Below are 21,132 nucleotides of genomic sequence, written 5' to 3'. Positions count from 1 at the left end.
ACGACTAGCCATCTCACAGATTTTATAAACAGACGAACAGAAGGTAATATTTTAAATTCAAACAAGCATTGCATAGCGCATATGAACAAGTTTTCATAATACAGGATCACACGAGCAAGTTCATTCAAATATTACATCTTTCACACACTTGTCAGCTACAAGATGGGCACCCTTCAGGACACCCTCATAATATATCTCGGGGTGGCGATGCTCCTTGCCCTGCGGCGGCCCCTCCTTCACCAGCTTCTCGGCGTCCATCTTGGCCCAGTGCACCTTCACACGGGCAAAAGCTCGGCATGCACCTTCGATGCAGATGGACCGCTTGATGACTTCCAGCCGTGGGCAGGCATCCACAAGATGCCTCACCAGGCCGAAGTAGATGTTGGGAAGGGCGTCGCCAGGCCACATTCGGACTATAAGGCCCCTCATGGCCTGTTCAGCCACCTTGTGCAGCTCGACCAGTTGCTTCAGCTGGTCTCTCATAGGCATCGGGTGTTCGGTCCTAGTATACTAAGACCAGAACAGTTTCTCCATCGAGCTTCCCTCCTCGGCCTGGTAAAACTTTGCGGCATCCGACACGCTGCGGGGCAAACCTGCGAATGCTCCTGGAGAGCTCCGGACTCGGGTAAGTAACAAGTAATTTACTTTCACATGCTTGCTTTGCATATTGAATGCCTTACCCGCCGCTATCTTCCTCATCGCCTCAATCTCCTGGAGGGCCTTGTGGGCTTCAGCCTTGGCATTCTTTGCGCTCTCAAGGGCCACGGCAAGCTCAGACTCTCGCGTCTTCGAGTCAAGCTCCAACGCCTCGTGCTTCATCATGAGAGCTTGGAGCTCTTGCTGCACCTCGCCCACCCGTGCCTCTTGCTTTTTCCGCTTGGTGCGCTCCTGGGCCGCTTTGTTTTTGGCCTCGGACAGCGCTTGCTTCAGGGTCGCCACTTCTATCGTGGCCCCTGGCAAATTCATGATGATCCTGTCATTTTGCAATCGCATCTTTTATATATATATATAGACAAGGTATTGCTTACCTTTGTTCTCCTCGAGCTGCCTCTTAGCAAGGCCGAGCTCTTTCTCGGACCCCTCGAGGTCCTGCTTCAGTGCGGCGACCTCCGCAGTCAGTGCGGCAGAGGTTAGTAGCGAAGCTTGCATACGCATACAGACATACTTATATTAGACTCCTGCAGATATTATTTGATCCTCTATTCGGCTTTTCTTTGTGAACACCAAACAGAGCATCAGGGGCTACCGTCTATGCGGTAATATTTTTCCTATATTTTAAATACTTACCTCAAAGCCTGTTAGAAGGCTGGCACAGGCTTCAGTCAGTCCGCTCTTGGCGGACTGAACCTTCTTGATCACCGCACTCATAATAGTGCGGTGCTCTTCGTCGATGGAAGCGCTGCGAAGCGCTCCCAGCAGGCTGTCCGGTGCCTTTGGATGGACAGAGGTCACCGGCACGGGCGTCTTACCCCTTTTGGAAGGGGCCCGCCTGCCTGAGTCCAGAGCCACTGGAGGTTCCGGTGCAGTGTTCGGCTGAGAGCCAAACTTGGAGCCCCCGGGAGCCTTGCTCCCTTCGCTCCTGGAGTCCGGAAGGTCGCCTTGAGGCGCCTCTGGGACTGTCTCCCCCTGGCTCGGTGCCCCTTGAGACAATACCTCGGCATTGTCCGTAGGGCAAGGGGAGGAGGCGGTCGGAAGTGGATCGCTATCCATATCCGACGAATCCAAGGAGCCGTCCGACGAGGATACGTCGATACGGGCTTGGGGCGGTCTGCATAATCATATTTGGTGTTAGGAGAAGCAGTGCGACAAAGGTATGCTATGAGTTACTCTGGTATCCGAATACTTACGACTTTGCTAGGGGCTCGGCCCTGAGCAGCCAATCGTCTTCGCCTTCGGCGGCGATGGTGGAGCAGTCCGAAAGGAGAGTCCTTCCTTTCTTGGACCCTTCGGCCTCCCCGGTTGGGGCGGCCTTCCTTTTCTTGTCTCCCCCAGCTGGAGGGGGAGCATCTTCATCTTCCTCCTCGTCTTCATGGGAGGAGTGCGTCGCGGAGTTATCGGACGATGAGTCTGATATCACCTGGCGCCGGGAACTCTTTCGGGTTCCCTTGGCCTTCTTCTTGGTCTTCTCCGGCACCTTATAAGGAGCCGAAGTCAGCATCTCCATCGGGAGAGCGTCTGCGGTGTCTTCGGGTAGGGGGACCGGACAGTCGATCTGCTCCGATGCCTCCACCCAGTCCTGTTAAAGGCATGAGAGCTCAGACCCCGCACATGGTTAAGCTATGGAAAATAAATATCCTACCAAATGTACAAAACTTACCGGATTCGCAGGGCGCTCCACGCTTGGCCCGCGGTCCTCGGTGAGAGAGGGAGGGACCTCGGCGCCCTTGAACAGCACCCTCCAGACGTCTTTGTGCGTCGTGTCGAAGAGCTCACTTAGAGTTTGGTGCCGGGCCGGGTCGAACTCCCATAAGTTGAAATCCCGTTGCTGACACGGGAGGATCCGGCGGAAGAGCATGACTTGGACTATGTTGACAAGCTTAAGTTTCTTGCTTGTCATGTTCCGAATACATTTCAGGAGTCCGTCCAGCTCCACTGATGAACCCCAGGACAGGCCCTTCTCCTTCCAGGAAGTGAGCCGCGTGGGGATTCCGGATCGAAACTTGGGGGTCGCCGCCCAGTTGGTGTCGCGCGGCTCGATGATGTAGAACCACCCCGACTGCCACCCCTTTACGGTCTCCACAAAGGATCCCTCGAGCCATGCAACATTGGGCATTTTTCCCACCATGGCTCCGCCGCATTCCGCTTGTTGGCAGCCTACAACCTTCGGTTTGATATTGAAGGTCTTCAGCCATAGGCCGAAGTGGGGCCGGATGCGGAGGAAAGCCTCGCACACGACGACGAACGCCAAGATGTTGAGGATGAAGTTCGAGGCCAGATCGTAAAAGTCCAGCCCATAATAGAACATGAGGCCGCGGACAAATGGATGGAGGGGAAACCCCAGTCCGCAGACGAAGTGGGGGAGGAAGACCACCCTCTCGTGAGGTTCTGGGGTAGGGATGACCTGCCCCGCGGCTGGCAGCCGGTGCGTGATGTCCGTGGCTAAGTATCCGGCTCCGCGCAACTTTTTGATGTGCCCCTCCGTGACAGAGGAGGCCATCCACTTGCCTCCCGCTCCATACATGTTTTGGAGAGAGTTGAGGAGGAGGATGCAGACTTGGGCGCTGGAGCTCAAGTGCGCGAGAATGGATGAGCAAGGAGGAAGAAGGTGTGGTTAGAAAAAGGTGAGATCTTATCCCTTTATAAGGGCGGACCAAACTATGCGCCCCCACTAGCCTGGTAAAACTCGCTTATCCCCCAAGCGTCGTAATTGATGGCGCGGTTGGGTTACCCACGTCCGTATTGATGAGAATCCCGTAATAAGGGGAACACGATCTCTGCTTTGACAATACGTGTCAAGAAACTGCCTCGCGTTATGTGCGGGGCTGGTTAAGGAAAAACGGTTCGAATAATTACCGGGCCATGGCATGATGTCATGCTACCAAAACGTGTCAGCAGATTGGATTTGTGGAAATATTATTCTCTCTACGGTGGTATGTCGAACTTATTTTGCAGGGTCGGACACTATCCTCGTATTCAAATTCTTCCGTGGTGTATTCAAAGGAGGAACCCGCCTTGCAATGCCGAGACAACACTGCGCACCGGACTCATCGTCATTGAAGCCTGGTTCAGGGGCTACTGAGGGAGTCCTGGATTAAGGGGTCTCCGGACAGCCGGACTATATCCTTTGGCCGGACTGTTGGATTATGAAGATACAAGATTGAAGACTTCGTCCCGTGTCCGGATGGGACTCTACTTGGCGTGGAAGGCAAGCTAGGCAAATACGGATATGTATATCTCCTCCTTTGTAACCGACCTTGTGTAACCCTAGCCCCCTCCGGTGTCTATATAAACCGGAGGGTTTTAGTCCGTAGGACAACATACAATCAGACCATAGGCTAGCTTCTATGGTTTAGCCTCTCCGATCTCGTGGTAGATCAACTCTTGTACTACTCGTATTATCAAGAACAATCAAGCACGACGTAGGGTTTTACCTCCATCAAGAGGGCCCGAACCTGGGTAAAACATCGTGTCCCCTGCCTCCTGTTACCATCCACCTTAGACGCACAGTTCGGGACCCCCCCGAGATCCTCCGGTTTTGACACCGACAATGAGGATACTAGTCACGGCGCCGTACCAGGCCCGGAAAAGAAGGCCAAGGAGAAGGGCAAGGAGGCCAAGAGTGGCCTCCGCCGTAAACGTGCCTGAGACATAGTGTCCAAAGACATTGAAACTCTCTCCTCCCCTAACAAAGAGGAAGAGGAGGAGGAAGAGAGGGATCCCCCACCCAAGGGGGGGAAGAAGAAGAGGGCAGCTTCCGCCAATCTAGAGGCGGAAGTGTCCAAGAAAGGGAGGACTTCCCTTACGGATGACTCCGAGTCGGACGCTGATGAATGGCGCCCCAGGCCGAAGCCCTTGGTCGGATCATAAGTACTCAAAGGTATATATATATATATATATATATGTTCAGCTTTTCTGGCTTATAGTTGTAATGCATTTAAATTGTATGTTGCAGTCCGGTTAAGGTCCTCCCCTAGGGATCCTCCTCTACTGGGAATTCGCTGGGTCCGAACATGATGGAGCGCGATTCGCCTCCACCAGCTTCCTCCCCCACAGCAGCGGACAACACCGAGGTGTCGTCCCAAAGGACACTTCCGGGACAGGGAGAGGTGCCGGAGGCTGCCAAGAACATGGGGGAACCGACCCCCATGGAGACTGGAGATGGGGGCCATGTCCAGTTTGTCCCCCAACCAAATGTCATTCCAGAAACCCACACGGTTCCGGAGACAGAGGAGCAACCCTCTTTACCGGAAGGGAGCGCCTACAACACCAGCGTTCTCTGTCAATGCGGAGGCGCCGGACACTCTAATGAGAGCACTTTAGGGTGCCATCATTGTGGAAGAACATCGTACCCTTATGGGTACGGTGATTGAAAAGGTTCAGTCTACGAAAAATGGACTGAGCGAAGCCTACACTAGCCTTTTAAGAGGCTTTGAGGTATGTGCTTTACAGTATCTTTTAACTGTATAAAAAGAATGCCTGTGTATAGATAGTAGCCCCTGAGACTCTGTTCAGAGTTCGGAAAGAAAACTGCTACCTCTTGAGCACTTGCGTTGGTTTTCCCTTGAAGAGGAAAGGGTGATGCAGCAAAGTAGTGTAAGTATTACCCTCAGTTTTTGAGAACCAAGGTATCAATCCAGTAGGAGGCCACGCGCGAGTCCCTCGCACCTACACAAACAAATAAATCCTCGCAACCAACGCGATAAGGGGCTGTCAATCCCTACATGGTCACTTACGAGAGTTCGATCTGATAGATATGATAAGATAATATTTTTGGTATTTTTATGACAAAGATGCAAAGTAAAATAAAAGGCAATAAAAATAACTAAGTGTTGGAAGATTAATATGATGGAAGATAGACCCGGGGCCATAGGTTTCACTAGTGGCTTCTCTCGAGAGCATAAGTATTCACGGTGGGTAAACAAATTACTGTTGAGCAATTGACAGAATTGAGCATAGTTATGAGAATATCTAGGTATGATCATGTACATAGGCATCATGTCCGAGACAAGTAGACCGACTCCTGCCTGCATCTACTACTATTACTCCACACATCAACCACTATCTAGCATGAATCTAGAGTATTAAGTTCATAAGAACAGAGTAACGCTTTCAGCAAGATGACATGATGTAGATGGATAAACTCATGCAATATGAAATAAACCCCATCTTGTTATCCTCGATTGCAACAATACAATACGTGCCTTGCTGCCCCTACTGTCACTGGGAAAGGACACCGCAAGATTGAACCCAAAGCTAAGCACTTTTCCCATTGCAAGAAAGATCAATCTAGTAGGCTAAACCAAACTGATAATTCGAAGAGACTTGCAAAGATAACCAATCATACATAAAATAATTCAGAGAAGATTCAAATATTGTTAATAGATAAACTTGATCATAAACCCACAATTCATCGGTCTCAACAAACACATCGCAAAAAAGATTACATCGAATAGATCTCCACAAGAGAGGGGGAGAACTTTGTATTGAGATCCAAAAAGAGAGAAGAAGCCATCTAGCTAATAACTATGGACCCGTAGGTCTGAGGTAAACTACTCACACTTCATCGGAGGGGCTATGGTGTTGATGTAGAAGCCCTCCGTGATCGATGCCCCCTCTGGCAGAGCTCCGGAACAGGCCCCAAGATGGGATCTCGTGGATACAGAAAGTTATGGCGGTGGAATTAGGGTTTTGGCTCCATATCTGGTAGTTTGGGGGTACGTAGGTATATATAGGAGGAAGGAGTACGTCGCTGGAGCAATAGGGGGCCCACGAGGGTGGAGGGCGCGAGGGGGGGTTGGCGCGCTCCCCTACCTCGTGGCCTCCTGGTTGATGTCTTGGCGTAGGGTCCTAGTCCTCTGGATCATGTTCGTTCCGAAAATCACGTTCCCGAAGGTTTCATTCCGTTTGGACTCCGTTTGATATTCTTTTTCTGTGAAACCCTAAAATAGGAAAAAAAAACAGCAATTCTGGGCTGGGCCTCCGGTTAATAGGTTAGTCCCAAAAATAATATAGAAGTGTATAATAAAGCCCAATAATGTCCAAAACAGAATATAATATAGCATGAAACAATCAAAAATTATAGATACGTTGGAGACGTATCAAAAACCGAACAGAGGATCTAATAACTCATGCAAGAGACTAACGAACCTATTCGTTTGAACAAGCAGGCTGCAAAGCAGGCGTCAGCTTCCCATGCCGCCGAAGCATCCGAGCTAAGGCGGAAGCTAGAAGAAAAGCAAGGTATGTAATACCGAAGCATGTCTGAAATGATGCCAGCTATGATGTAGTATCTCAATGAGTTTTATAATTATGTTTGCAGCTGACATGTCTGAGGTCGAGGCCCTCAAGAGTGTGCTGGCCGAGGCCAGGAAAGAGGTCGTCGGCGTTCTGGGAACGGGGGTCCCCAGACTTGCCTGCCTGCGGCCTGCGGCGTGGCTCAAAAGGGGGCCCAGCACAGCCCATCTTCACCAACACAAACCCAAGACCCTCGCGAGGGGCCAAGCCTCGCGGGGCGGACGACGCGGAGCTTCCTCAGGCGCGGCCTCGTCAGGCTGGCTCACGAGGAGGCGGAGAGACCAAGGCGGGGTACCTCATGAGGTGCCCATGACGCAAGCCATGACGACCAAGGGCGCCAGGCAGGTGCCAGCCCGCGCAGTGTCCTCCTTTCCTCTTTGGTGCAAAGGAGGCAAGCGCAGCCACGGAGTACCGAGGCATCAGGCAAAGGTTGCCATTTCGGTGCAATGAGACCAAGACCAGGAGGACTACGAGACGGAGGTCACCGTGGAGCCCAAGACGGTGTCATCCCCAGAGCTTTGCGCAGGCGAAGACTACTTTTGTCAGGATAGCTAGTACTAGTTGTCCCCTTTCAAATTAGCCCGCCATTGTTGGCTCCCTTCCCGCTCGATATTTGGGAAGAGGACCAGGGCCTCTATAAATAGGACCATCCACCCACAGAGAAGCAAAGAGAGGAGGAGAAAAAGGAGAAGGAGAGAGCTAAGAGGTTAGAAGCAAAGAGAGGGATCAAGTAGAGAGGGATAGAAGGGTGACTGAGCTCCTCCCAGCAGCTCAGCGCCCCAGCCAAGAACAGACCCTCGCGAGGCTGTTCTTCCTTGTATTGTTCATCATCATCAGCCCAAGAGGCAATCCGCCACACCACACACTGGAGTAGGGTATTACACCACAACGGTGGCCCGAACCAGTATAAACCCTGTGTCTATTGCATTGTTCTTTCCTTAGTTTAGATCTTAGCAAGGCGGAGGGGTGCAGGTAGGTAGGAGGCGAAATCTCTGCGCGCACCCCAGTGTTCGAACCTCAAGGGTCTGCCGGAACCCGAAATCCGACATTTGGCGCGCCAGGTAGGGGTGCGCCAGGATTCGTCTTCCACCACCCCGTTATCCTCCGACCATCACGCCCATGTCTGACGCTCGTCGGGCCCGCGCCGAGCGCCGGGCCGCACTCGCTTCCCGCGTCGCCCAGACGGCCCCTGTCGGCGGGCATCCTCATCGTTCCCCGTCACCTGCCGTCAACGCCGCCACCGGCCCGGCGGGGGACGAGCAGCAAGCATCGTCCCAGCATCCGTCTGTGCGGCAAGACGGCCGCACCGCAACTCCCTCGCTCACCCCAGCTGGTTCTTCGTCCCGCGCGCTCCGCGCACCCATGGAGGCTCGAGCTGCGCTCATCACGGCGAACAAGCTCCTGCGCTACCGTCCCATCGACAACGTCTACGAAGAATGGCTCGATCGCGTCGCCGAGCTCGTCCACGCCACAGGGGGCTCTCCTGCGTCGTCCGTTCCGCTGCACCGCACCCCGCCCGGCGCGGGCGATGAAGCTCCGACGGCGCCCAGCTGCCTCCTCCTCAGGAAGGCGCCATGGCTCCAAGGCGCGTGGCCCCTGGGCGGAACCCGCTCCGTCAGGTGCCTGCGCAGCAAGGGCAGAGCTGTCAAGAAGTCCCTCGCCCGCAAGAAGCTGCCTGGGCGCTCCCTGCTCCAGCACATCGCGACCATGCTCCTGCTCCCGCGCGTCAAGACCCCGCGCTGCTCCCAGCTGCAGCGCGTGGGGACATGCAAGACCAAGCTCCCTGTCATCCAAGGCCTCCCGTGGCCACAGCAGGTTGTCGCGCCTTCACCGCCGAGCTACGTAGCGTCGCGTGGCCCGGCAAGTTCAAGCCAGACTTGCCTCCTAACTACGACGACACGGCTGACCCTGCGGAGTTCCTCCTGCTCTATGAGCTGGGCATCGAAGCTGCCAACGGAGACGAGAAGGTCATGGCGAACTGGTTCCCCATGGCACTCAAGGACGAGGCCCGCACCTGGCTCCTGAACCTGGGTCCAGGCACAATCTCCTCCTGGGACGAGATGCGCACCCGCTTCATCGCCAACTTCCAAAGCACTCGCGACCGGCCACCCGTCGTGAGCGACATGCGCCGCATGAAGCAACAGCCCGGGGAAACCCTGCAGAAGTACATCCAGCGCTTCAACAACGCACGCCTCAAGATTCCCAAGGTGACTGAGGAGGCCATCATCTCGGCCTTCTCCGACGGCGTGCGTGACGTCAAGATGAAGGAGGAGCTGGCGATGCATGAAGACCTGTGCACTTCCTTGGAGCTGTTCAACCTGGCAACCAAGTGCGCCAGGGCCGAGGAAGGGCGTCTCTCCCTCCTCGAGCTGCCTGCCGCAGACCCAGAAGAGAAGAAGACCAAGGCCAAGGATGTGAAGCGCAAGGGGGCTACCGTGCTCGCTGCAGAACCAGACACCAAGCGAGGGAGAGATTAGCCCGAACCTTCCAAGGGCAGCCGGTACTATGTGTACCACGACCTCCACACCCACAACACCAACGAATGTCAAGAGCTCCGAGCCGTGTGAGAAGGAAGGATCGGCCGTCGCCTGACCGCAGTGACCGGGGCTACGGTCAAGGAGGAGGAAGGAACGCAGGACGCTGGGAAGACCGTGGCCCGTGCCAAGGGTGGCGCGCCCAACCTCGCGAGGATCGCTGGCAAGACCCGCCTCACGAGGGAGGATGGAGGGATTAGCCACGCGAGGGAGACTGGAGGGATCAGCCTCGCGAGGATCGCCCGCAAGGCAACGCAGGCCTCCCACCGCCGCCGCCGTAGCCAAGGAGAAACGAGGACCGCCACCAGGACGAGGGGGCTGGGGGCTTCCAGGAGCCGCGCGCGATCGCCTGCATCTTGCGCGGGGCACAAGCCCCGGCCTCTCAGCGCATCTTCAAGCAGTTCGCCCGCGAAGTGAACGCAGTCCTCCCCAGGCTCGATGCCACGCGCCCTATCAGGTGGTCAGCGTGCGCCATCACGTTCAGCTCAGCAGATCAGCTCAAGTGTGCGGCTACAGCCGGAGTTCTCCCGATGCTTTGCTCCCCGATCGTCAGCAACGTGGTGGTCACCAAGACCCTCTTCGATGGTGGGGCAGGGCTCAACGTCCTGTCCGTGGAGACATTCAACAACCTCCAAGTGCCCTACAGCCAGCTTCAGCCAACCAAGCCTTTCTCCGGTATCACCGACGGCTCCACGATCCCGATTGGGCAGGTCCGCCTCCCTGTCACCTTCGGGGCACGCGACAACTACCGCACCGAGCTCATCGACTTCGAAGTCGCTCACATTCGCCTGCCGTACAACGCCATCCTTGGGTACCCAGCGCTGGCCAAGTTCATGGTCGTAACTCACCACGGCTACAACGTCCTCAAGATGCCAGGAAGCGGCGGAGTCATCACGGTGCCTTGTGAGAGAAGGACGCGGTGTGTTCCCTGGAACGAGCCTTTCAGGCCGCGTCACTGGAAGACCCGGATCATGGAAGCAGGAGGCCTCCCTAGACCGCCCCTAAAAAGAAGTAGACGTCATCCGGCCCGACCACTCAGGAGGCAGGCCCCTCTGGGCCCGTGCCTGCCCAGAGGGAACCTCCTTCCATCGCATAGGAAAGCGCGCCCGGTGCCCTCCTCAGGCAGGGCTCTAGGGCTCTCCCCTAGAGGGCCACCGACCTAGCTAGGGTCACGAGGGAGGCGCTTGGGCACCACATGGAGGCGTGTTTTGAAGCACGTTTCCCTTAAGAAGGAGCAAGGCAAGGAGATCCAGACCCTCAGGAGTTCGTCAGCAAGGCCATTCAGGAGCTACAGGAGTCAAGAGTCATGAAAGGCGGCCGCCGCCTGCCAGCAATGGCTCCCCATCCAGGCGAGGATGGTGGGCTGTGCGTCTGCATCGACATACCAGGGCTCAACCGAGTCACCTCTCTGGAGCGCCTCTGGCCCTCGCGAGTGGGGCGCTGCGGAGGCCCACCCCACAACTACGTTCGCATGCCTTACGGCTTGCCGAACGCGGCTGACACGTACCAGCGCCTCATGAGGGGCATCACGGAGGCACGAGAGGCCAGGCGTTCCGCAGCCCTGGAAGGGATGGAGATGGCCCGCGAGGAGCCGCCAGCGCCTCCGGAGCCTCCCGAGGCCCCTGGGCCTGGGGGCTCGTGAGGATTGGCTCCCGCAGCCCACCGAGCCTACTACATCAACGCTCCTTCGTCCTCAACATCATCAGGTGACAACTTTCGAGTTTTATTCCCAGCTGGGAGCGCCCCCGCCCCCTCCCAGGGCTGCATTATTCCCAGGCCGCGTGGGTCCGTCCTTGCAGTGTGTATCCCTTTTTTTATTCCATGTTGTTAGCATACCTTGTTGGGGGTGCCCCTCGGGCTGCATGATCCCCAAGCCGCTCAGGCCAGCCCAGCAGCACGTATCCCATTTGCGTTTATTTCCGATTATGCGTTAGACCCACCATGCTTGATTATTTGATGCCGGTCCACGGCACCTCTTCTTCTCCATGCCGACCACTTGAACGTTAAAGGGGGGTACCTGAGCATCGCGACTCAGGGCTCTTACTGGCTCTCCAGCCCTCACCCTCTGGCCTTGTCCATGGCATCGCGACCTGGCATACCAGCGACGGCTGAAACCAGCTCGAGGGTCGGTACCCGAGGACGTAGAGTGCCTACATCTAACCAAATTTGCAGGGACACATCACAAGATAAGGCCCAGTGCCAGGCGCAACCCGCCAAGAGGTAGGGCCCCGTGAGTCCTGCGCTGGCTCACGGGTGCCCAGATACACCTCGCCAGGCCCTACCATGCCAACCACGTGTCAGGGCGGGGCTGTACACGCCCCGGGGGCTCCTCCCGGAGGGGGGCCCCCTCCCACGTACCAGTGGAAGCACCATGCTCCGCGCTGGCTGACGACACTGCCGAGGAGCGGCTATGCCCGTACATATACGGTAGCGCTATGCTCCGCGCTGGTGATAAACAACTGAGGGTGGCCCCCGGGCCGCACCAACCTCAGGGAGCCCAGAGCTCAGTGTCTAGCCTCATCGCAACGCTTTCCCTTGGGAGTGCCACGCGAGGGGGCTGGGCATGGGGGCTGCGCCTGGGTCACACCCAGACGCACGCCGCCCAGCCAGGTCCCCCCGGGCCTGGTTCGTCGCTCGTATCTCCCCGAGCGGAGCCAAGGTACGAAGGCCGTTTGAGCGTCAAGGGGGACTCCTGAGCATCGCGACTCAGGAGCCTAACTGGTCACGTAGCCCCTCACTCCGTGGCCCCGTCCTGGTTTCCGGTCGGGACCAACGCTGGGTGAGGCACGCGCGCGGCCGGGCTCTGCAGACGTAGAACGGTAGATCCACCCGCATCACACCTCCCTACTTGCTGTTCGTGCGCCAAGGGGGACTCCTGAGCATCGCGACTCAGGAGCCTAACTCGTCACGTGGCCCCTCACTCCTTGGCCCCGTCCTGGTTTCCGGTCGGGACCAACGCTGGGTGAGGCATGCGCGGGGCCGGGCTCTGCCGGTGTAGAACATAAGCAAGTAGGAAGGAAAAGCGCAAATTTCAAGGAATTCAAAAGCAAATATTACAGTCCACACTTTTATCTCGATGCCAAACGCAAGTTTAAACGCCTCCCCGAGGCATGATACATGTGCAGGAATTAAAAGTAGGACAGGAGCCACGACGGAGTCACTTGTCGACAGTGGAGCAGCGCGGATTGGGTACGCCTCCCAGAGCGGTGGGGGCGGCAGCGCCTTGCTTCGGCTTGGTGCTGAAGGCCCGAAACTTCCCAAGCAGGGCCTCTGCGCGACCCTTCACGGCCTCAGCAGCGGCAGCGGCACGCTCGCCGCTCACTGGCTCCAGCAGGCTGTCAAGGTCGACACCAGGATCGCGAAGGTAGATGTGGGTGAGGACCCGCGTCAGTGCTGCAGAAGACAGGACACGCGCCTCAGCCTCGGCAGTGGGGCCAAGGCCAAGGGCGACATCTTCAAGAGCATGAACCAGGAAGGGAAGCAGCTTGGCGGGGCCATCCTCAGGGCCAGCCAGTGGGCTCTCGAGGCCATTGTCGTAAAGCGTCCTCAATGAGGAGCGAGCCCTCGCCTCCATCTCCGTGAAAGCCACGCGGTCCTCGGCAAGAACCAGGGCCTCATCGTCTAGCTTGGCCTTCCTCGCCCCCAACTCCTGCTCCAGCGTGCCTAGGCGGTCGCGGCGTTTCTTGAGCTTGACCTCCCTCTCCTTGAGAGCCGCCTCGCGAGCCTTCACGTCTTCTTCCTGCTCTTGGCGAAGGCGGACCTCATTCGCGAGCTGGTCCCGCAAATCTTGCAGTTCGCCCTCCAGCGCCGTGCAACGTCCACGGATGTCGACCACCTCCCCCAGGGCTGCGTCACGAGCAGCCTTCGCCTCAAGGACGGCCTGCTTCTCCTTGTCGCATGCCGTCGAGGCCTGGACCAGCGCCACCCGAATCGAAGCGTTGGAGCGAACCCATCCTGAAGCCAGCTCCAAGCGCCCGGCCACCAAGCGGGGGTCGGCGCCAAGAAGATCCTGACGCAGTCGGTCTAGCTCAGCAACACCACGATCCAGAATGGTAGAAGGAGTCGGAGAGACAGCAGCCGGTGGAGTAGGAGGAGAAAGCGGCAACGCGGCCGCAGCATCCTGAGGCGGAGTCTGCCGCGCCCCGACAGCTGTAGTGGCGACGGCAGGCAAGAGCACCTCGGGAGCCACTTGGGCCATGGGGGCTGAGCTCGCCCCAGCCGGCTCAGCCAGGCCTCGCGAGGACGACCGGGCAGGAGAAGCCTGTGCGTCGCGGTAACCCTCCTTCGCGGGGAGAAGCGCTGCCACGGATGGAACCTCGGGAGCCCCCTTCGGCTTCTTTGCTACGGGCACCAGCCTATCCAAAAGATGCGGACGTCAAGCCTCAGAAGCAGAGCAAGAGATAAAGACAAGAATCGAATGCTTATGGGTCATCGCCGGTGAGCTCAAGCGGCCTCCGGCCAAATTTGAAGCCTGAAAGCCGGCTGGAAGGGTCAACCTCGGGAAGCTTGGAGGCGGAAGGTGCGTCTGCGGTTCGCCCCGGGGCCGGGGCAGACCCGCGGGAGATCAGCCCGGTCCTATCCTTCTTCGGGATCGGGGGCGAGCTCCCGCCGTCCTGATCATCGTTGTCCTCGTCGTCGTCTTCGTCGTCATCCTCGTCGTCATCGCTCGAAGAGAGGCGGAGAACGCGGGACCTGCGCCGGGGGAGGGGAGCCCTCAACTCTCCGTCAGTCGCCTCGGAGTTAGGCCCTTTTCCCCGCTTCCCTCCTTCCTCCTCTTCGCTGGAGTCGTCGGAGGGCACGTCCACCGGTTCCTCGGGAGTTTCCACGGGCACGGGCCCATCCCCGTTGAAGATGGGCATGGACACCACTACCTGCTCCTAGTCGTCGCGAAGGAACAAGGGCGTAGGAGCGCCCGCCAACCTCGCCACATCGCCCCCGACCAGAGATTGGAGGACCGCAGCCAGATCTCCGTCGACTAAGGCCGCAGGGCTAGGACGGGGCCTCCACATCGGAAGTGAGTACTGCCGAAGCAGAGCCAGCTGGTGCTCCAGGAATTCCCTCAGCAGCCACGCATCGGTCAGCTTCGCCGCCGCCATATTGGCCGGCCTCAGATCCGCCTCCATCTTCTCCAACATCAGCTTTGCGCGGGGGTCCGTGAGCTCCGCTCGACCCCAATCGCTAGAGCTCGTGGGCTTCTTTGTGGGCAAGATCAGCCGAGGGTGGATGCGCCCAGCATCCACCAAGACCCACTTGCTCCTGAAGCCCTCGATCCTTTTCCCGGGGTTCGAAATTGCAATGGAGCCACCGTACGCGATGAAGCTCGCGCACGCGGAAGCAGTACCACGAGAGGTCCGGAGGTAGAAGTAGTGGCGCAGTAAGGCCACTGAGGGCTGCACCCCTACGTGGGCCTTGCAGTAATAGGCAAAGATTGCCAGGAGAAGGACGGAGTTGGGGTGGAGATGCAAGGCTTGCAGCTTATAGTGGCGGAGGACAGAGAAGAAGAACTCGGAGAAGGGAGGCACCAGGCCAGCAGCAATGGCACTTACAAAGAGCGGATAGAAGGTGCTCCCTTGGCCCTCAGGGGTGGCGGAGCCAGCTTTAAACACCTTTCCCCATTGATGCCCCGCGCAGTCGCCATCCGGCGCAATCGGGCAAGGCTCGCCTCCGACACGTTCGGCGGGTCCAGGGCAGACGAGTACCAAGCTACGGCCGGGGGCTGACGAGGTGCCATGGCTTCCTAGGTCACACGGTCGGAGTGGATCTGGAAATTTTGGGGGAAGGAAGGAGAGGCACAAGAAAGGGGATCTGAGCAGCAACCGGGGAAAGCAAGAAGCAAAGCTTGGGTGGATGCCGCTCCTTTATCAACTCGCGCGGTTGCTAAGGTGCCCACGTCCAATCAACCGCCACGCAGCGGCCAAGGCCGCAGGCTGTTAGGGCCCGCGGCGCTTCGCTCTTGCCCTTCCACCTCCCTGCACGGCCAAGTCCGGGCGCACCTTGGGCCCGGGGGCTACTGTCGGCGTTCTGGGAACGGGGGTCCCCCAGAATTGCCTACCTGCGGCCTGCGACATGGCTCAAAAGGGGGCCCAGCACGGCCCATCTTCACCAACACAAACCCAAGACCCTCGCGAGGGGCCAAGCCTCGCGGGGCGGACGACGTGGAGCTTCCTCAGGCGTGGCCTCGTCAGGCTAGCTCACGAGGAGGCGGAGAGACCAAGGCGGGTACCTCACAAGGTGCCCATGACGCAAGCCATAACGACCAAGGGCGCCAGGCAGGTGCCAGCCCGCGCAGTGTCCTCCTTTCCTCTTTGGTGCAAAGGAGGCAAGCGCAGCCGCGGAGTACCAAGGCATTAGGCAAAGGTTGCCATTTCGGTGCAACGAGACCAAGACCAGGAGGACTACAAGACGGAGGTCACCGTGGAGCCCAAGATGGCGTCATCCCTAGAGCTTTGCGCAGGCGAAGACTACTTTTGTCAGGATAGCTAGTACTAGTTGTCCCCTTTCAAATTAGCCCGCCATTGTTGGCTCCCTTCCCGCTCGATATTTGGGAAGAGGACCAGGGCCTCTATATATAGGACCAGCCACCCACAGAGAAGCAAAGAGAGGAGGAGAAAAAGGAGAAGGAGAGAGCTAAGAGGTTAGAAGCAAAGAGAGGGATCAAGTAGAGAGAGAGAGAGAAGGGTGACTGAGCTCCTCCCAGCAGCTCAGCGCCCCAGCCAAGAACAGACCCTCGCGAGGCTGTTCTTCCTTGTATTGTTCATCATCATCAGCCCAAGAGGTAATCCACCACACCACACACTGGAGTAGGGTATTACACCACAACGGTGGCCCGAACCAGTATAAACCCTGTGTTTCTTGCATTGTTCTTTCCTTAGTTTAGATCTTAGCAAGGCGGAGGGGTGCAAGTAGGTAGGAGGCGAAATCTCCGTGCGCACCCCAGTGTTCGAACCTCAAGGGTCTGCCGGAACCCAAAATCCGACAGAGGTGGAGGAGGAGCGCGCCTCCCGCCTTAAACATGAATCACAAGTGGAGGAAGTCTAGCAAGAGCTCAAGGATTCCATAGGCAAATGCGAGTCCTTAGAGCGCAAGACTTCGGAGCAAAATTCCGAACTTGCCAAGGCACTCCAAAGTGCACAGGAAGCTCGGGCCGAAGCCCAAAGCGCTATTCGGGAGATCCAAGAGGTAAGGAAAATTGCGGCGGGTAAGGCCTTTAACATGCAGAGCAAATTTGTGAACAAAAGGTATATCTTTCTAACCCGGATTTGGAGTTCTCCAGGAGTGTTTGCGGACCTGCCCCGGAGTGTTGCTGATGTCGCGGAGTTCTTCCGAGCCGAAGAGGGGAGCTCAACGGAGAAGCTGTTATGGTCGCAGTACCTTGCGCCAGAGCATCCTGTGCCCCCTCAGTGATCAGCTGAAGCAATGGACCAAACTGCACAGGGTGGCTGAATTGGCCATGAGGGATTTGATAATCCGTCTTTGGCCCACCAAACCCATGCCCAATAGCTACTTCGGTCACGTCAAGCGGCTGGTCAGCACCTGCCCTCGGCTTGATGCCGTCAAGCGGTCAGCCTGTATTGAAGGTGCGCGGATGGCCTTCACTTGTGTTAAGGTGCAATGGGCGAAGATGGACGCCGTCAAGCTTGCAACCGAGGGACCGCCTGCTGGAAAAGAGAATCGCATGCCAGAGCGGTACTTTGATGATGTCCTGAAAGGATCCCGCATTGTGGAGGGCCAATGTTCGAAGGACATCATTTTTGAATGAATGTATTTATGTTGTCCAATCCTGTATCATGAGACAAGGCTTATGTATGATATATTGCTTATTTTACTTTAAAATATCTCCTCCTGTGCGGCTATTTATGATATATGAGAGTTAGCCAGTCATCGGCTTCAGCCCCCACGTAGGTAGTACGGGGGTGTTCGGGATAACACTTAAACACACTTGACCCAACGTACTGGTCCGTTAAGGAGGTGTTAGTGCGGCGAACCAGGCAATTGGACTATACGGCTTTATCGCCCTCACTTAGCCATAGGAGTTTTATAATGGGAGTGTGGGCGCATCCCCTAGTATTGTTCGATTATACGAACTGGGTGCTGTGAATGCCCGGCCGAGTGGAGGCCAGCCTATCGCATAATGCGGAAAAAATCGCTAGAGATTTATACTTAGTCACCGAATAGCTGACCAGCTCTCGCCGCATCATGACAGTCAATTTTCGGCTTTCTCTACTAAGGTGTTTGTCCGGGTAAATCAGAAACACAATCGCAGTAGTTCTCCCTTTACTACCCTAGCCGATCAGACGGAACGTAAGGTAGCAAGCACAGGAGCCGAGCAACCCAACTATTGAACAAAGACATGATTCGGAGCCAATGCATATAATGCTATATTCGGGATGCTGAATTGCACTTGTGAAAGTGTTCGGACTTTGTTTTAGTATTTACAAGATGTATGCGGCTTAACAGAGCCCCTGGCGATTTAGGTCATACCATGGTGTACATGACAATCGAACAAAAATAGGGAAACATGTGTTTGAGAGATACGCCAACGCCACGTGGGTTTTGGCCAAAAACTGTTTCCATAGTAGTCTGATTGATATGTCAAAACTTATTGATACAAATAGTGTGATAAGAAACACGACTATTTTACATGCCGAACACAAGGGGGAGCTGTGCATGCATCCTGAAAGCGGACAAGGTGATCTTTAAGGATCTTTAGGTACTCCGGCACACGTCGATGCTGCTTTTCTCCTTGGTGTATTGTCCTTCAAGAGGATCATCGACCGGTGTTATCATATTGGGCCACAGAAAGAGGCCTTGGTACCATCGAAAGGATGGTGTGAGTTGTAAGGAACCTGGAAAAGTACAAAGAAAAGAAAAAGGGGAAATTTGAGTGTCATGATAGGGTCTAGCCGTATTGTAGACATTGTCCTTATTGTGCCTCCATCCTTTCCCATGGTATTTTTAGTGCGTAATTATGTACGCGTGGCACATATGCCACAATTCGGTAGGGGATGAGATGGAGGCCGAATTGCTAATCGAGCTCCTGACAAGCTGAAGTGTCGTACAATGGGGTAGTCCGGACTCGTTTGACAGTGTCCGAGGACTTGGCCGCCGATGTAAAAGTTGGCTTAATGAGGCCACCCTGTACTTCCGCTGCCATGGCCGCGGTGTGCTCCTAAGTGCGGAGGGAGCATTCCATGTTTCCATTCATGATACGTCTTCGTCGTATCTACTTTTCCAAACACTTTTGCCCTTGTTTTGGACTCTAACTTGCATGATTTGAATGGAACTAACCCGGACTGACGTTGTTTTCAGCAAAATTACCATGGTGTTATTTATGTGCAGAAACAAACGTTCTCGAAATGACCTGAAACTTCACGGAGCAACTTTTTGGAAAGTATAAAAAATACCTGCAAAAGATGAAGGCCAGGGGGCCCACCACCTGTCCATGAGGGTGGGGGCGCGCCTGCCCCCCTAGGGCAAGCCCCCTAGCTCATGGGCCCCCTGGTGCCTCTCTGACTCCAACTCCAACTCTATATATTGTGTTTCGGGGAGAAAAAAATCAGAGAGAAGAATTCATCGCGTTTTATGATACAGAGCCGCCGCCAAGCCCTAAAACCTCTCGGGAGGGCTGATCTAGAGTCCGTTCGGGACTCCAGAGAGGGGAATCCGTCGCCATCGTCATCATCAACCATCCTCCATCACTAATTTCATGATGCTCACCGCCGTGTGTGAGTAATTCCATCGTAGGCTTGCTGGACGGTGATGGGTTGGATGGGATCTATCATGTAATCGAGTTAGTTTTGTTAGGGTTTGATCCCTAGTATCCACTATGTTCTGAGATTGATGTTTCTATGACTTTGCTATGCTTAATGCTTGTCACTAGGGCCCGAGTGCCATGATTTCAGATCTGAACCTATTATGTTTTCATCAATATATGAGTGTTCTTGATCCTATATTGCAAGTCTATAGTCACCTATTATGTGTTATGATCCGTTAACCCCGAAGTGACAATAATCGGGATACTTACCGGTGATGACCGTAGTTTGAGGAGTTCATGTATTCACTATGTGTTAATGCTTTGTTCCGGTACTCTATTAAAAGTAGGCCTTAATATCCCTTAGTTTCCGTAAGGACCCCGCTGCCACGGGAGGGTAGGACAGAAGATGTCATGCAAGTTCTTTTCCATAAGCACGAATGACTATGTTCGGAATACATGCCTACATTATATCAATGAACGGGAGCTAGTTCTGTGTCACCCTAGGTTATGACTGTTACATGATGAACCGCATCCGGCAAAATTCTCCATCACCGATCCATTACCTATGAGCTTTCCACACATTGTTCTTCGCTTATTTACTTTCCCGTTGCTATTGTTGTCATCACTACAAAATACCAAAAACATTACTTTTACTACCGTTACCTTTTGTTACCGTTACCACTACTATCATATTACTTTGCTACTAAATACTTTGCTGCAGATATTAAGTTTCCAGGTGTGGTTGAATTGACAACTCAGCTGCGAATACTTGAGAGTATTCTTTGGCTCCCCTTGTGTCGAATCAATAAATTTGGGTTGAATACTTTACCCTCGAAAACTATTTTCTGGCACCGTTGCCGGGGAGCATAGCTCTATTCTTTGAGTCACTTGGGATTTATATCTGCTTATCATTATGAAGAACTTGAAAGATCCAAGAACCAAGATTTATCCCTCAACTACGAGGGGAGGTAAGGAACTACCATCTAGCTCTGCGCTTGATTCACCTTCTGTTTTGAGTAAGCTTGCGACACCTAAAACTGCTTCTGCTATTCGTTCTGATATGTCGCATGTTATTGATGATGCTACTTCTGCTATACATGATACTTATGATGAAACTACTTCTATGCTTGATACTACCGTGCCACTTGGTGAATTTCTTGATGAACAACTTGCTAGGGCTAGAGAGATTGAAAATATTGAATCTGATAATACTGATGAAAGTGATGATGAAGAATCACTTGTTATTCCTGAGGGTTATGTTTTTGATCAAGAAGCCTCTTTAGCTATTTTAGCTTGCAAGGATAGACACGAACTTAAGAGGTTATTAGCTAAATGGAATAAGCAATCTCTAAATGCTAGAATGAAACCTGACCCTGCTTTTGCTACTTCACCTATCTGTGTTACTGATAAGGATTACGAATTCTCTATTGATCCTGATATAATTACTTTGGTTGAATCTGATCCTTTTCATGGCTATGAATCTGAAACTGTTGTGGCACATCTTACTAAATTAAATGATATAGCCACCCTGTTCACTACTGATGAGAGAACTCGCTACTTTTATATCCTTATTAAAATATTTCCGTTCTCATTAAAGGGTGATTCTAAGATATGGTTTAATTCTCTTGATCCTAGTTGTGTGCGTAGTCCCCAGGATATGATTTATTACTTCTCTGCTAAATATTTCCCTGCTCACAAGAAACAAGCTGCTTTAAGGGATATATATATAATTTTGTGCAAATCAAAGAAGAGAGTCCCCCACAAGCTTGGGGGAGGCTTCTCCAATTACTTAATGCTTTGCCTGATCATCCTCTTAAGAAAAAAGAAATACTTGATATCTTTTATAATGGACTAACTGATGCCTCCAAAGATTACCTGGACAGTTGTGCT

This window comes from Triticum urartu, chromosome 2A (assembly GCF_056163025.1).
Source record: "Triticum urartu cultivar PI428250 chromosome 2A, HENAU_Tu73, whole genome shotgun sequence".
NCBI classification, from domain to species: Eukaryota; Viridiplantae; Streptophyta; class Magnoliopsida; order Poales; family Poaceae; genus Triticum; species Triticum urartu.
This window is presented reverse-complemented; position numbering follows the sequence as displayed.